This window comes from Artemia sp. Qi Xiang Cuo, chromosome 9, assembly GCF_049724085.1.
Source record: "Artemia sp. Qi Xiang Cuo chromosome 9, ASM4972408v1, whole genome shotgun sequence".
NCBI lineage: Eukaryota > Metazoa > Arthropoda > Branchiopoda > Anostraca > Artemiidae > Artemia > Artemia sp. Qi Xiang Cuo.
This window is the reverse complement of record NC_142802.1, coordinates 15,145,078-15,163,141: the sequence shown is the minus strand read 5'-3', so window position 1 is coordinate 15,163,141 and position 18,064 is coordinate 15,145,078.

The following is an 18,064-nucleotide window of genomic DNA, read 5'->3' as shown; positions in this document are numbered from 1 at the left end:
ACTTTCAACTACGTTGAACAAAAAGGCTATCTCTAAACTTTGCTTGAATGGTTTTGGGGAAATGGTGGGCGTGATAGGGGGTTTAGTTACTCTCCACTAACTTTTAGCTATTGAAAAGGGTGATTTCAATTTCCAATCAAATGAACCCTTTTTGAAATTTCTACAACAACTTTCTCTATAAGCCTTAAATGCCCCATGGGCATAACTTACAACCCTTGCACAGATGGAATCTGAGGGGGTTATCATCCTAAAATGCCTAATTTCAAGAACTTTCAACTGCGTTGAAAAAAAATGGATATTTCAAGATTTTGATTGGATGTGTTTGGGAAAATGGTGGGCGTGATAGGGGTGTTAGTCGCTCTCCAATCACTTTCAACTATTAAAAAAGGCCCTAGCCCTTTTCATTTCCAATTGAATGAGCCCTTTTGAAGGTTCTACGACAATGCCTTGAATAAAAACCTTATATGCCCCCAGGGCATAGCTTACAACCTTTGCCCTGAGGGCTGTAGGGAGGGGGCAGGGTTGTTATCCTTAAGACCTAATTTCCAAAACTTTCAACTACTTTGAATAAAATGGCTATTTAAAAACTTTGATTGGATGTGTTTGGGGAAAAGGTGGGCGGGAGAGGGGGGTTAGTTGCCCTCAAACCACTTTCGATTATTAAAAACGACACTGACCCTTTGAATTTTCAATCGAATGAGCCCTTTTTCAAGTTTCTATGACAAAGATTTCAATGAAAACCTTATATGCCCCCCGGTCATAGCTTATAACCCATACCCTGAAGACTGCGGGGGGAGTGTCCTGCTCAAAGGTATAATTTCCTGAACTTAAAACTGCGTGGAACAAAATAGCTGTCTCAAAATTTTGATTGAATGAGTTTGGGGAAATAGTGGGCGTGGATGGGGTGTTATTTGCCTTCATATCAAGTTCGACTGTTAAAAATTAAACTAGCCGCTCCAGTTTTTAATTAAATAAATCCTTTTCGAATTTTCTGCGACAACACTGTCTGTAAAAAACTTGTACGCCCCCTGGGCATAAATTGCGACACAAGCCCTGTGGGATATGGGGGGGGGGGGTTGTCATCCTCAAAGAACTAATTTCCAGAACTTAAAACTACGGTGAATAAAATGGTTATCGCAAAATTTTGATTGGATGTGTTATGGGAAAAGGTGATCGTCAGTGGGGGGTTAGTTGCCCTCTAATCACTGTCGACTATTAAAAAAGGCACTAGTCCTTTGAATTTCCAATCGAATGAGCCTTTTTTGAAGTTTCTAAGACAAGACCTTCTATAAAAACCTTGTATGCCCCCAGGGCATAACTTACAATCCTTGCCCTGAATGCTGTGGGGGAGTGTACTCCTCAAAAAAATAATTTCTATCTGGAAATCAACTACGCTGAACAAAATGGGTATCTCAAAACTTTGATTGGATGTGTTTCGGGAAATGGTGGGCGTGGAAGGGGTGTTAGTTCCCTTCCAATCACTTTTGACTATTAAAAAGGCACAAGCCACTCCAATTTCCAATTGATTGAGCCCTTTTTGAAGTTTCTTCGACAGCTTCTTCGATACGAAGTACCCTGCTCTAAAGTAAAAAATAATAAATAATACATTGTGCCAACACTGTTCTTATATTCCCCCAGAGCAAAACTTAAAACCCTTGCCTTGAGGGTTGTGGGGGAGTGTTCTCCTCCAATTTTCTATCTGGAAATCACCTACGCTGAAAAAATGGCTATCTTAAAACTTTGATTGGATGTGGTTGGGGAAATGATGAGCTTTGGGGGAGGGGCTAGTTACCCTCCAATCACTTTCGACTATTAAAAAGGGCACTAGCCACTCCAATTTCCAATCTAATGAGCCCTTTTCGAAGTTTCAACGACAACTCCTTCGATACGAAGTGCCCTAGTCTAAGACCAAGAAAAAAAACAATACCTTGTGCCAACATCGTTTTACTTAGGCAGCGCGATTGCGCTGCCTATGCTACTACCAAGGTAAGTGAAGCTGCCTACTTGATCAATCTTTTCATTACCCAGTGTCACCTTTTCATCTTCATTTATTCCTAGCCTTAGTGACTTAGTCTTCTGAACATTAATTTTCAAACCTATTCTAGCACCCTGAACTCGCGAAATTTATTGTGCCCTTACACCAGGGGCGGATCCGGGATTTTTTGGGAGGGGGCGCAAAATTGGTTGATCCGATAAACTTGCGTTAGGAGCAAGTTTAGTTAACGCAATCTTGCGTCAATTAAGTAAATTACATTACTTTAGACTACGTTAGGGGGGGGGGGTGCCCCCTCACCCCTCCCCTGGATCCACCAATGCCTCAAACTCTCTGTTTCTTTCCCTATTAAGGAGGAGAACAGATGCCTAATAGGTGTGTGTTAATACCAAAACATTCTAACTCTCATTGGGCTTTCAGGTATAAACAGAATTAGTTCAAAGGAAGGGGTGGGTAAAATGGCGTGGGGGGTATTTGCCCTTCTATCAATTTTGAATCTTAAGAGCTGGACTAGAACTTCTAATTTCCTTTCAACTATTTTTAACATAATGGTGTTTTTAACCCTTGCATATAAAGCACCTCTGGGGGGAAAATAATAAAAAAATATTGAAGCTATATAAGATTTATTCATTTATTTATGTTTGCACCGGTTATCTTTATGTTTGTAAGATAGTTAATTTTAATTTCTGTTCGTTCGGGGTTTTGTTTATTCTTTAACAGTAATTTCTGGTCTTTTTGAGTTTTAACTATAATAGGAATTAATTTCTGCTGGTCCTGAGTTCAATATTGAAGCCTTATGGCCTTTGCTATAGACAGCTTAATTACATGGCTCTGATAAGTCAAACGTGATTTTTTCACGCAACAATGAATGGATCGAAATAATAGCTTCTAAAAACAGTAGTTAGGCTATTCGATTTGTTGATGCAGAAAGAACAGGATTGTTTTGATTAGAACATTTTCGGATTTTTTGTGCCACAATACTTTAGCATTTATCACAAAGTATGTATTTTAACCTTATTTTAAGTATGGCTGTAATTTTAAGTATTTTATAATAAATTTACTATGTGTTCTTCCCATACAAAACTTTACCTTATTAAAATCCTTAGGGTGGAGGCAGCGTAGTTGGCATAAAGAAGAAAACTTTAGCGTAGAAAGTAGGAGAGAGGGAGGGTGAGACTGGAGACTCATCCAGTACGGGGCGGAAATTCACTTATCTCCTCCGTTAGCGAATTAGGAGATTAGACAGACTCATTGGGCTATAGAATGTTGGACCGTTTAAGCAATGGAAGACGTTAAAATACTCAAAAATACTTCATATTTTTAGTTATTGCAGAATTGATTTCATAGATTATGGAATGGGGAGCCCCCTTGCCTATGATTTGGGTGAGCCTCAACTCATAATATGCAATTTTGAGTAATTGTTCTGTGTTATGTGCATATATTATTCTATATATGCTATTTTGAGTTTTACTTTTATCGCATTGCGTTCATATTTTCATACAAATGAAAATAATCTATCTTTTCGAAATGTCTTTTTTCAAAAGACACGAACAAAATCGTCTAAAGGAACCTGAAGTGCTATCTCTGACATTTCTGTTGATTCTTTATTCCCGTTACTTTTAGATGTAAAATTTAGAATATTATCGAACGGGTTTAGTCGTCTCCTCCCTGAATAATTTACATTTGGAAAACTCACCCCCTGGGAAATTCCTCCCCCCTCCAAGAATATTTTCTTTTCCTGCTGATAACTCCCCCGCGTTAATTTCAACCCAGCAGAAATTTCTCAGCCGTGGAATATGCTCCCCCAAACAAATTCTTCTCAGATAATTTCGGATATTCATAAAAATAAAAGCTGAAATTTCTACTCAACTTTTTAGGTCAGAAGTAATGCTATAGCGTTACCTAAGTAAAGAGCCATAAGGGTTCAATGAATTAATACTTATTTATTTTTCCAGGGGCACTTTATGTGGAATATGTGGTCGCATAAACTTTGGAACGAGGTTCATTGAATTAAAAATTAAGATTTATAGTGTCCTTACACCATGGGCAGATCCAGGATTTTTTTAGGGGGGGGCGCAAAACAGGTTCATCTGATAAACTTGCGTTAGGGGCAAGTTTAATTAACACAAACTTGTGCTAATTACGTAAATTACATTACTGTAGACTATGTTAGGGGGCACTCCCCTCGCCCCTCCTTTGGATCTTCTACTGCCTTACACTCTCTGTTTCTTTCCTTGTTAGGGAGGAGAGCAGATGCCTAATAGGTGTGTGTTAATACCGAAACATTCAAACTCTTATTGGGCCTTCAGGTATAAACAGAATTAGTTCAAATAAAGGGGTGGGGGGGGGGTGGGTCGCTATTTAATCCCTCTTGATTCTTGCGAGTATTTCTGGTGTAGGCTGTTTTTATGAAAGAAAAGTTCACCTAAGTTCACTACTAAAAAAAAAGTGACAAAAAGTGACTACCAAAAGGCACTCAGAGCATAGGTAGATGAATTCCACAAGTCCCAGATACTACTTTATGATCATCATCGCACTCTAAGAACCTGTGATGTTACGGAAAAGAAGGATGGAAGTCTTGTTTTATTTTCGATTAATTTATTTGCTCATACCAAAAGAGAACCTTAATGAAAGCACAACTTCGATTAGGGTACAAGGAACAATCAACTGAAGGTAAAGCAACAAGGAACAAACAAAACAAACAACCGAAGCAAAGCAGAGCTTTTTAAATGTTTACGAACCGGAATAAACCGCAAGATTATCGTCCGTGAGTAAGTGTAACAATCACTGGAACTACACTTAATATAATAAGCGTCGTCACTTCTTAAGCTTTTTTGAAAGGCAATCGATCAGTGCCGATTTCCCCTTCCAAAGAAGTACTTCAACAAATTCGGCAGTAGTTTGCCCTTTTCATTTCTTCGGAACGACCTTTTAGTGCTGCATCCAGCATGCTTTAAGCCAGACCAATGTTCAAAAATTTCTTCCCTTCTGCTGCTTTCTTCAGATATTCTCCTGCTTCTTTCAGTAGAGCATCACCGAATTCTCTGTTCTTTTTAGCCGTCTCTTTGTTCGTAAAATGTCTGACTCTAGCTCCGCTATTTTCTACTTCCCTTTTACCAGGTTTTGGAATGCCAATTCAGAACCTTCCTTTTCAGCTTCATGCTTTTCTTTTTCCAATTCATCCTGTTTTCGTCCGGCAATGTAAAGTTCACAGTTAGCTCTAGCTGATCTGCCCAAACACATCAGCTTCTTTGTGATCGCCGCAAGCGCGGGTTTGTTCTCATACTTGCACAGAGCATCAGCAACAAAAGCTTTAGCTTTTAGGGTCTGCTCCTCTGTACGGGCTTGCATATTAGTCATCAACTGAGTTGAACAAGAAAATCTTCGCACCACGTCCGTGCTTCCATGGCAGAATGCAAGAGCTGCTCTAACTACTCGACCTAAGGCCTGAGAATTCACATCACCATCTCGTATCTTCGATTTTAGGATCTTTTGCTAATAGCCATCGATTCGTGTACTGTTCGTGAGTGGTGACATAGGGTCCCACTGTAATAATAACCATTTTCCTTGGACTTTCTCTATGTTCGTTTCAAACGGAAGTTCTCGCGACGTAGAGAACATCACTGCAACCCATCACCTGGGAATCTGGCTTGGGAAGGCTGAAGCAGCTGAGCTCTTTTTCTTTGCTGAATCCCAGCTGAGGTCTTGTGCTTTAAGCTCTTTTTCTTTGGCACGAATCCCAGAAAATTGTCAATCAGAACAAGCCATTGCTCGATCAAGGAGTTTGCAGCTTCTCCTATGGAAGCCACCTGGTGGAGACGTGCTTTACTAACTTACGTAGCGGAGCCTTAACTTTTAGCTGACACTAGCCAATATCGTCGCAATGAGCAGACCCTCCTCTGAAGAAATAGTAAAAAGAAATTATCATATCAGAACGGTCCTCTTCGGAATTACTGTAGTCCTTTTGGAACACATTATGCAAAGCGTGGATGTTGCAGTATCGATACTTAAAAGATCTTTTGAATACCACTTTTTCTTTTCAAGTCAATAATTGACCAAGACCGTCGCTCGTAAGCCTCAAAAGTCTCTCAGATGGAAGTCCTCTTGCTCTGGAGAAGCTTCTTGCTCAGATCCTCAACAGTAGCATGTCCTAGATAATAAGTTCTAAGATGCCAAGTAATAACTAATTTTTGCTCCTTCGACCAGTACCGGACCTTTATTTGGAGCTTTTTCACCCCAGCATTGTTTGTAGTCTCATCATATTCCAGTACAAAGTCAGACAACTGGAGGTTTTCAATCAAAGTTTCACTAAAATAAGGATAAATTGTCTCTGTGAAAAAGTACGTCATTTTTTTGGCATTTGACGAGAAGCCTTCCGGGACAGCACCTGGGAACATACTTCAAAAAATATGGGCAACACCATCAAACGAAGCTTCAGCAAAAGGACTGACAATTGTCTTAAATACCCATATTATTTCTGCCTTTGAAGCCGCATTTCTCTCGCAGAACAGTTCAAACTCCTTCTCTGGAACAAAATTTCTAGCTTGTGACTTGTTTTTGGTTTAAGTTGATCCAGTGAATCGGAGTTGACGTGGGTTTAGCGCAGAAGAAGCGTTCGTCTTGTTTTCCTTTTTGGTGGCATCCTGGAGAAGAGTTTGAAACCCTTTCTGGTAGCTGAGTGTTTTGCGCATATCTTGAAGGAAAATGAACTGTCACCATCATTACTCTTAGCGAACCACTCTTATACTATACGTCCAGTCCCGTCTTCCCTACCAAGCCAGTTTTCCAAAGATTTCATCTTTTCCATCACCCAAACTGACCTGAAAAAAGAACAGGTATTAAAATTGATTTGGAAAGCCTTCTCATTAACTCATATATTTATGCAAACAAGTATAAACTCATAAAGCCAATGAAAGATGCTTATTCCTTCTTATGTTTTGACCGCCCCTAAACTTACGAGTCTTAATTTGTATCCTCTACAGGCAACAGCCGAACACAAGAAAAGACACAAATACTGGAAACATAACCTAAGAATCTGGGCCAAAATTTTCATCTTCGAAGCAGGCAATTTGGGTGGATGCTCAGTAAACGGAGGTCTATAGGCAGTTATGGAAGGATTGTTTATCAAGAGTGAACTTACCTTCTCTAGGAACTTTAATGTCCAAGCTTCTATTGGTTCACTAAATTGCTGGAGAAAAAGCTCAATACATGAACAAAAATAAGTGACTTTAGTGACAAAGTCAGTGAAGAAGTGACAAAAAGTGACACGTCCTAAAAAAAAGGTGACAAAAAAAGTGAAAATAGTGACCGCGGCCGATCTCTGCTACTAGGTGTGCGTTAATACTAAAACATTCTAACTCTCATCATGGCCCGAAGATTTTTCAAAGAATTTCATTTAAAAAATCTACTAATGAGATGTATTACAAGCGAAATTTTAAAATAAATTCATAAATTTCAAGCAAAAACTTGTTAAGGATACATAGTCCTATGTAAACTCAATTAAGTTGTAGTTCTAATATAGCAGGATATACAGTTTATACATGCTTTCGTTTCTAAATGAATTTTCTTTGGCAATCATCAGTTTTTTTTTCTCAATGTCTATGTACATAGTCCCCGAAGCCGCGCCACGCCGACATGACGGCGGTGAATGTGTGATTTAGTATCGGCGGTGGCGAAATTTTTTTGGCGGCACGCCGCCGATTTTAGACCGGTGGCGCGCCGATTTTTCTGATTAAAAATAATAATAAAATTCCACTTCACCAAGCACGTTCAACCTTGATTTTAGTAAGGATTTTTAAATGGTTGGCTAAAAACATACAGGAACAACATGACTTACTTGACTTACTTACTTGTTGTGTTTATGTTTAACATCGCATTGTTCCTATAAAATCCCGTGTTTAGTCATTTCCTTCTTGTTAATGATTTGGGCTAATGTGTGTATAACTTTCAAAGTTTGAAGTTCAAACATCTCTTGTTCATCAAATACATACGAAAAGGAAGTGAAAAAACAAAACAAATAACAACACCGAAAAAACACTGTATACATATCAGATACCATGGCTTATCAACACCAACTATTTTAAATCAGCGGTTACATCACTTCACTTACAACTGATGTAACAAAAGTGAGTTTGTTCGCTCTGCCTGGATCCATTGATCTTTTTGCAGTCACTATCAGTCCGTTTTGCAGTCACTATCAGTCGTGCTAAAAAGCCGTTTAGCTGGGGCACATGTGGCCGGTATAGCCAGAACTTGACGAGCGTAAACTGCCACTCGCGGGATCTGATGCTAGTATTGGACCTTGGGGTCCCACAAAGTGCCGCAAATGGGCTTCTTCTTTGTATCTGCTGAAATAAGTTGTTTTATAAGGGAGAACAAACCTGCACCTTTACCATAGGGCTCCTGTGCCCTACACTACAGGAAGAACTAAACTGCACCTTTACCCTCTTTTCTTATCAACACGGAATAACCCTCCAAAATTCTTTTGTGAAAGAAGAGGTCAAGTTATAACGTTTCAAGTCAAAGTTGAAGGCTACTTAAACTTCAGTGTGCTCTGCTAACTGTGCAAAAAAATGTAATTCATTTCCATAGATATATTTCTATTCTAGTTCTAAATAATTATATCTAGCGAGAAAATACCATAAATCAGTATCGATAAATAAATGTAACCCAAAACAAACATAAATTACAATAAATAACAAAGTCGAACTCAAAACAAGCAGAAATTAACATGAGTTAGGCTCAAAACCCCTATGCCTTCTCGAGGCAGAGCATGACTTTCACTTTACTGAAAAAATATAAATGTTTTTACTTTTATAACTTTAATAAATCAACTATTATTAACACTTTGATTACTAAATATCAGCATGTGTATGTTAAACTGACAATGCATATTCATTTGAATTTTTTTCAGTAAAGCACAAATTATGTTCTGGCCTCGGGAAGGAATAGGGGTTTTGAGCCCAACGTATATTAATTTCCGCTCGTTTTGAGTTTGACGCAGTTATTTATCGCAATTTCTGTTTGTTTTGGGGTTCGTTTATTTATCGATGCTGAATTGTGGTAGTTTCACGCTTGGTAGATTATTTGATTTTATTTTTACTCATTTTTTGTTTAATGGAGTTTTACTTTTCTTTGAAAAAATTACTTTGCGGAAACAGTTTTTTAATTAATTTTTGTTCGTTTTATATTGACATAGTCTTTTCAGGGAAAAAGAAAATAATACTTTAAATTTTTGGTTTTTTTTTAAGAATTTATAATTGGGCCTGCTACTTGTAGGCTGTAAAAAAAATTTCAGCAAAATTTAACAACATAGACTCTTTTTAAAATCTGAACACAAATAGTAGCGTTTAATTTAATTTCATACTTCCTGTAGTTGACCTGAAATGAAAAACTTGATAACATTCACAAAAAAATTTTTTTACCTTCTTTGAAAGCTTGGATACAATTACACTATTTTGATTTGATAAAATTTTAAGAGCAGAAGAAACTCAAAAAGTTGGAATATAATACCCTCAGTTTTTCTTGGAATACTGCTGAGATGCCTTATGGGGAATTAGCATTAACACAGTGCATTTTGATTTAATCTTAAGGCAACATTTACTTTTTAAACATAAAGGAAAATGGGAGGGTGGGCGGGGGAGGGGGATTAGTTTCCCTCCAATCATTTTCGACTATTAAAAAGGACATCAGCTCTTTCTATTTTCAATCGAAGGAGCCCTTTTCGAAGTTCCTACGACAACTCCTTCGATACGAAGTGCCCTGGTCTAAACAACAACAACAACAACAAAATGATACATTATACCCACATCGATCTCTACTAAAAAAATATCAAGCCTTCCAATCACTTTCGATTATTAAAAAGGGCACTAGGCTTTTCAATTTCCAATCGAATGATCCCTTTTTGAGTTTCTATGGCAACGCTTTCTATAAACACCGTATATGCCCCCAGGGCATAAATTAAAACCCTTACCCTAAGGGCTGTGAGGGTGGTTGTCATCGTCTAAGACCTAATTTCCAGAACTTTCAACTCCTTTAAACAAAATGGCTATCTCAAATTTTTGATTGGTTGTGTTTCGGGAAATGGTGGGGGTGGAAGGGGTTTTTGTTTCCTTCCAATAATTTTCGACTATTAAAAAAAGCACAAGCCCCTCGAATCTCTTATTAAATAAGCCCTTTTCGAAGTTTCTACCTCAACTTCTTCGATATGAATTGTCCTGGTCTAAAGTAAAAAATAATAAATAATATATTGTGCCAACATTGTTCTTATATACCCCCAGGCCATAACTACAAAACCCTTGCCCTAAGGGTTGTGGGGGAGTAACCTCCTCAAAAAACATATTTTCTCTTTGGAAATCAGTTACTCTGAACAAAATGGCTATCTTAAAATTTTGATTGGATGTGTTTGGGGAAACGGCGGGCGTAGAAGGGGTAATATATGCCTTCCAATCACTTTTAACTGATAAAAAGGGCACTACCTAATCCAATTTTCAATTAAATCTGCCTTTTTAAAGTTTCTACAACAACTACTTTCATATGTAGTGCACTGGTCTGAAAAAAAATAATACATTGTGCCAACATAGTTCTTTACTTAGGCAGCGCTATTGCGCTTCCTATGATAAAATCCTGAATTGCCTAATGCTCTTTTATCTACCTATTTTCATCCGAAAAAATCAGAAAGAAAAATGAACAGAATTTTAAAGTTGAAGGTAGAATTTTTGTTTCAAGAAAAATTTCTTCTTCTTCCTACGAACCGATATACATGGCGAGCCCAAGATGAAAGTATTTATCTTTAAGAAACAGATTAGCCGGGATGACGGTTGAAGCCCGGAGGTCGATATCGATAACCAAAAAAGAGAGAAAAAAAAACGGCGGCGTACTAGTGACGCCGCCGCCGATAGAATCAGCGGCGGCGTCAGCGCGCTGATGCAAGCTCGGCGGCGCGCCGCCGTCTTTTTTTTGGCGGCACGCCGCCGACTTTCCGGCGCGGCTTCGGGGTCTAAAATCAAGCCTATGGCCCAAAGATTTTTCATAGAATTTCATTTAAAAAATCTACTAATGAGATGTATTACAAGCAAAATGTTAAAATAAATTTATAAATTTCAAGCCAAAATTTGTTAATGATACATAATCCTATGTAAAGTCAATTAAGTTGTAGAATAGAACGGTATATACAGTTTACACATGCTTTTGTTTCTAAATGAATTTTTTTTGTTAATCATCAGTTTTTTTCTCAATGTCTATGAACATACAGTCAGTAACATGATCAAACGGACAGCAGACTTTTCAATAATAGAATTTTTTTCTATAGTAAGATGACATCTTAGTACTTTAAAGCATACAGCATACCATATTGCTATAAACGGTTCATTAGCCTTGACAAGTTTGATACATTATTTTCTCTTGTTAAGTTTTTACAAGTCGTAATTTTTAGACGTATAAAACTGGATATCTGAAGGCTCGTGGAGATTTACATAATTATGGCATTATGTACTTTTATTTAAGGCATATAGCACCCCTCTCCTCGCCTAACATATGACCAACCACCCCTCCTCGATAATAGCTGCTGCACTATTATATAATTTTCTTCGTTCTTTTTATTAGTCTGCATCTCCATATGGCTGCTCAATTTTAATTGTAGGGATGATTTCCTAGGGTGGAATTTTCAAAGACATCACCTCTTGTTAGTTTTTTTGGACTGAACAGATATTTCTTTAAAGTAAAATCTAAGATCATATTTTTTTTTGTATTTATATAGAATAATTTTTAAAACTCACTGTCAAAAAACTTGCAAATACTTCTTTTCATCGTTAATATCGATTTCAGAATGTCTGACTTAATTAGAAATTCAAGTCAGAATAATAATATAATACGTAATAGATTATATATTTTTTTTCCACTATCTTATACATTTTCTTTAATTCATTCTCTGTTATTCGTAGTTGTTTTCGTTCACTCCAAACTACAAAGCGATTTTTAGAGCAAACATTTGACACGTAAATACCTCAAACCATGATTTATAAGAGATATGATTTATTTTTATTCTTTTTCTACTGTTTATACCCATGATTCTGAACGTTGGGTGAAGGCCCTACTGGTGGCGCGTGAGAATATTTTGGTGGGACGTGGACAGAACGCGGACCATTCGGCTGACTTTACATTAGAGGCTTAATTTTGAAAAAAGAATTGTATTAATGACGCCGAATTCTGATGTGTTCAAAGAGAAAAGAAATAATGGTACTACTTTTAATAAAGTTATCACTCTATAATGACTGTTGCCTTAATGACCTCACGTTCAAAAACATTTAAGAAGAAAATAAATAAAGAAAAAACTGTTTAATGACTAGGTTCGACCCAAACTTGTAAGACTGAAATGGAAAACCAGATTTTTGAGATGAATTTGTCTCTTGTTAGCCGAAAATTTGAAGAGGTTAATTAACTGATATAGAATTAAAGTAAAATATATAGAGGAAAATGAACATGTTTGTGAAATATTGGATATGAAGGAAGACCCGTTTTTTGGGAAGGACTCAGCGACAGCACTGAAAAAACTAAAAAATAATAAGGCTCCAGGTGCTGATAGGGTGGTAAATGAGTTTCTTAAATATGGTGGCTCTGAGGTTAGAAATAAGTCACTGAAGATTATGAATATGATTTTTGAAAAAGGAGAAGTACCTAACGATTTAAGGAAAACCTTAATTAAGCCACTTTATAAGAAAGGTGATAAAAGTGAGTGTGGTAATTATCGAGAGATTATTCTGGTCTTTGTAGGTAGTAAATTACGTAGGTACTTTAGGTCGTAAATTATGTAGGTACTTAGTAATATGATACTTTTTAGACTGAGAGATGCCGTAGACAAAGTTTTAAGAGAAGAACAGGGCGGTTTTAGAAAAGGCAGAGAATGTGTCGACCAAATTTTCACTCTTAGGTTAATAATTGAGAAGTATCTGAGTTATCAAACACCTTTGGTCCTCAGTCTTATAGATTATGGGCAAGCGTTCGATTTTGTTGATAGAAGAGCTTTAGTAAAGGTTTAATCCTTGTATGGTATTCCAGACAAATACATTAAAGTGATTAGTGCTTTGTACGAGAATAACACTGCTGCGGTCAAGGTAGGAAATGAGGTTAGCAGCTGGTTTTGTATAGAATCAGGAGTTAAGCAGGGTTGTGTTCTTTCCCCATTTACATGGAATATTTTGATGGACTTTGTCTTAAGGAGCACAGGAAAGGCAATGGGAGATGACGGAATCAAATGGGGAGGAAAGAGTCTCCTGGACTTGGATTGTGCTCATGATTTAATCATCATAGATGACAGTGTGAGCCAAATGAATGAAGTTTTAGAGGTTTTGTTAGTTCAGGGTGCTAGAATAGGTTTGAAAAATAATGTTAAGAAGACTAAGTCACTAAGGCTAGGAATAAGTGAAGATTAAAAGGTGAAGTTGGGGAATGAAAAGATTGATCGGGTGGACAGCTACACTTACCTTGGTAGTATTATTAGTAAAGACGATTGGAGCAGTGAAGATGTCAGAAGTAGAATAGCCAAAGCTCAGGGTGTTTTTTCACAGTTAAAAAAAATTTGGAAGAATAGGAAAATAAGTCTGCAAACCAAGATTAGAGCATTAGAAGCTACAGTGATGGCAGTGGTCAAATATGGCTCTGAAGCATGGGCGCTCCGAAAAGCGGATGATCATTTGGTAGATGTTTTCCAGAGAAATTGATTAAGGATTGTTCTGGGCACCCGGCTGACTGACCGTATTCCAAACAATAGGCTATGCGAAAAATGTGGTTCAATACCGCTCTCTAGGGCTATAATGAAAAAAAGGTTGAGGTGCCTAGGCAACGTTGTGCGGATGAAGGATGACAAATTGCCAAAGATTGTTCTTTTCGGCCAACCGTCTAGGGCTAAACGGAAAGCAGGTCGTCCTCGCCTGGAGTGGGAAGACGTCATAAGAAAGATTTAAAGGAAATGGGAACTTCATGGACGGGCGTAAAAAGGGTGGCTTTGAATAGATTGGGATGGAGGAGGAGCGTGCGTAGCTGTGTTGGCTTCAGGCGGCTTGGTACTGCGGTGAGTTGTTAGTAGTAGTATATATAGAATTGTGTTTTAGGAAAAAAAAAACAATTGACCAGAAATGTTGAAAATGCCAAAAAATCACTTTTTGTATCTCGTTATCATTTAAGAATACCTCAATTACCAACCTGGCAAGCCTCTAAAATATTTTCCGTGATAAGTATGATCCCTTTCGGACCATAATGGGCTTTTCACTAACCCAAAATTCTATCTACTGACAATTTCCCTCCAGACTCATGTTTTCCATATTAGTTTTCCCATTTTTTCCAGGCGGCACGTCCAGAAGTTGGTCTGTATAAAGAAGATTCGTATCCTAATAACTGGATACGAAGAGGTAGTTTCGCTACTGTTTTGGTAGCTTTACTGCGACCGCTTGCGGATTAGTATTTCGGTCCTATGATCAAGTTATGAACTTTACCTAATGTTAACATATAGTATTGGTTATTGGGAAATATATGGAAGTTTTCAGGAGGGATTTTTTTCTGGTAGTGGGGGGGGTTATGTTGGAAGATCTTTCCATGAAGGAAGTTTTCATGGGGGAAGGGGCATTGCTATGAAGGGGGCACCTGACTTGCCGGCATTACTTAAAAAAAAGACCAGAAATTAAATATAAAAAAAACAAGTTTTTCAACTGAAAGTAAGCACAACATCGAAACTTAAGACGAACAGAAGATATTACGTATATGATTGGGTTTACCCCCTAGTCAATAGCTCGCTCTATAAGCCAAAGATTTTTTTAGTACTCTTTCATAAGAGCTATTTATTCTAAATAACGGCCTTTGTGATTAAGCGGTCATTTTTAAAGAATTGGAACAAAATTTGAACATTAGCTTAAAGAGCGATGTATTGAACAGGGGGCGGACCCCCTAATATACGTAATTAAAAATATATGAATATAGAAGTTCGTTACGTAAGTTACGTATATTTATAACTAATAAAAACGTTCGTAAATAAAATTGAACAAGTTTCGAGAAAGCCATTTAACCAAATAAAAGTAAAATTAATATACAAATTTTGTTTTAATTATTCATGTACGGTGAGCCAAAATCAAAATCTGCATTAATTCAAAAACGTTCAAAAATTAAATAAAAAAAACAAGTTTTTTTAACTGAAAGTAAGGAACGACGTTAAAACTTAAAACAGACAGAAATTATTCCGTATATGAAAGCGGCTGTCCCCTCCTCAACGCCTCGCTCTTTACGCAAACGTTTTTCATTGTTTAAAAAAAATAGAGTTGTGAGAAAGTCAAACTTTAGCGTAAAGAGCGAGGCGTTGAGGAGGGGACAGCCCCTTTCATATACGGAATAATTTCTGTTCATTTTGTTTTAACGTCGTTCCTTACTTTCAGTTAAAAAAACTTGTTTTTTTTTATTTTTCAGTAAAGCGCACTCTGACCTTTAGAGGGTTTAAGGGGGCGATAGCCCTGCTCTTATTTCCATTTACATTATATCATACACTTATTTCTTATTTACATTTTAGTTCCTCTTCGTTTAGTTTAATTTATTCATTCATGTTAACTTCTGTTCGTTTTAAGTTGCAATTATATGACTTCGTTTCTGCTCGTTTTAGGTTTAATATAGTCCTTTAGCTTTTTCTTCTCTGGAAAACCTTTAAAGACTAGTTCCATAAAAGACGCAACTCAGAAGCTTCTTATCCCAGGGGGAACATTCCCCCCCCCCTTTTTTTGAACCATTTTTTGAGCAAGGTATCTAAAAGATGTGACAGAATAGGTACACAAGAAATATATGGTTCCACCACTTTCTAAAGAATTTAAATTCATGTTATTAGAAAATTCTTCTGTTTCAGTCTATTTGATTTAAAAAATATAGAGAAATGGCTTAAATATATACAATGGAAGCTGTGGGCTCAGATTCATAATAAAATGAAATCAAGTGTACGCCTATGATGTCGCAAAGTCTAGGCCTTATTCCCCTTTAATATTTTCTCCACAATTTCATGTTTTTTACTTAACATGCCAGTTCTGGGGCTTTTAGAAAACCTCCCTTAATGGCTGGCCCTATCCTAAATATGATTCCGAATTCACGTAACGTCCGGGAATGGATAATACTCAAATTGGCTACTAAAACTGTCATATGTTAGAATGCCTTCAAATTAGGTGGACTTCCCCCCCCCCCCAAGAAAAAAAAACAGTTAAACCTTGTTATTATATTTCATCTTGTTTTAGCAAATCATTTACTTTTTTATTGACCTTTTTATAACTTTCCTATACATTATTCGTACTCACAACGAATAAAATAGTCCAGATATTATATTCTTCCTTCTCCTGAGAAGTTATTCTTTTCAGACTACAAAATATGCAGGTGAAAATGATAGAATATTATAAAAAATCAATATACTCAAATTCAAAAAGAAAGAAATCGAATTTTGTTTCAACCAAATTTGACTTACACCTTCCCCTGAAAAATATCAACAGTCGTTAGGATAAATTCTATTTCTCATATATTAAATATTCAATTTATCATCTGTCATACAGATCACAAGATTTAATTAGAATAATTAAATTAATTTTAATTAGAATATTTAATATATTTTATTTAGAATAATAACCCTTTTCAAAAGTTCTAAAAAAGTCAAAATTTAGCGTAAAGAAAGAGGTATTGAGGCAGGAGCAACGCACCTCACGTAAGTAATGATTTCTGTTCGTTTTAAGTTTTGATGTTGCTTCTTAATTTCCGTTGAAAAAACTTGTTTAAAAAAAAATCTAATTATGTACCAAAGATACAATGTTTAGCAATATAAAACTGATTTATCAGAAGAAAAAATGCAGACTCCCCCCTCTTCCTTCTGTGAATGAAGGTTTATTATTCTCCTAAAATATCTTTGTTAAAGTCTGTGTATTTCCTTTAGTCTATAAAATTTCTACTATCGCTAATGCGTTTTTCAAAGAAGATTATCACCACAGTCCCTACCATATCTACGTACCCGGTAGTTTTTGCCACCATAGACTGTTTTCCCATGCGCTCATATATAGCAAGCGGTTTCACACGAGATCTGGTATCCATTTAAAATTATATATCTATGGTTTATACTAAGAAACCAGCTTATTATTATTCGGAAACACTAAACACACCTGAAGTGCATGACAAACTAACAAACAAATAAAAGTTCTAATAGGGACAAGTCCTTTTACTAGACAGTGAAAACAGATATAAAAAATCTGGATATTTCGACCACACACACCAGAGGTCGTCATCAGCAGAAAAGCTCAGGCATTACAATTAAAACAAACGTACTTGTACAGAACGAAATAATTACCTTTGGGTCACAAACAGTTTCCGGGTCATTCCCTAGATCTGTCCGAGAGATTTCACTAACAGGGTTCATTTCAGTCTTGAGTAGTAAATTTATATTTTAAATATTGCCTAAAAGTGAGTTGAATTTCTAATGAAGGTGGCACAAACTTCTTGTTATTCCAATTGCGAAAGAAATGTTGTTGAATTTAAAGTTATATAATTGATTGTATACGACCACTGGTGGTCGACCATAGATGATGATGGTCAAAATATCCAGATTTGTTACATCTGTTTTCACTGTCTAATAAAAACACTTATTCCTATTTGAACTTTATTTGTTCGTCATAGAAAGGCAGTGTTGTCTTAGAAAAAAAAAACAGCGTAATTTAAGGTATTACGTCGAAAAAAGACAAAATAAAAGGAACGCAGAGCTGGGCGAGTAGAGGGGCTTATAATCTTGGGGTTACAGGCTGTCTGAAAGGAAGGGAGGGGGAGAAGAAAAAAGCGCATCAAATATCAAGATGTTATAAAAGTATAAATTTGGTCACTTGAATCACCAAGGAAGTGAAAAACCAAGTTTCTAACCTAAAATGTTTGATTTAATTACAGGTGCAACATTGAATCTATGTTTATCTGGTAGATCACGCGATCCTACTTCTGAATCCAAGTACCAGCCACTGAAGTCTAAACAGCCACAGCCAAATTTCAAGTAAGACACTCTCGGGAGGGCAAACTTAGATTTTTTTT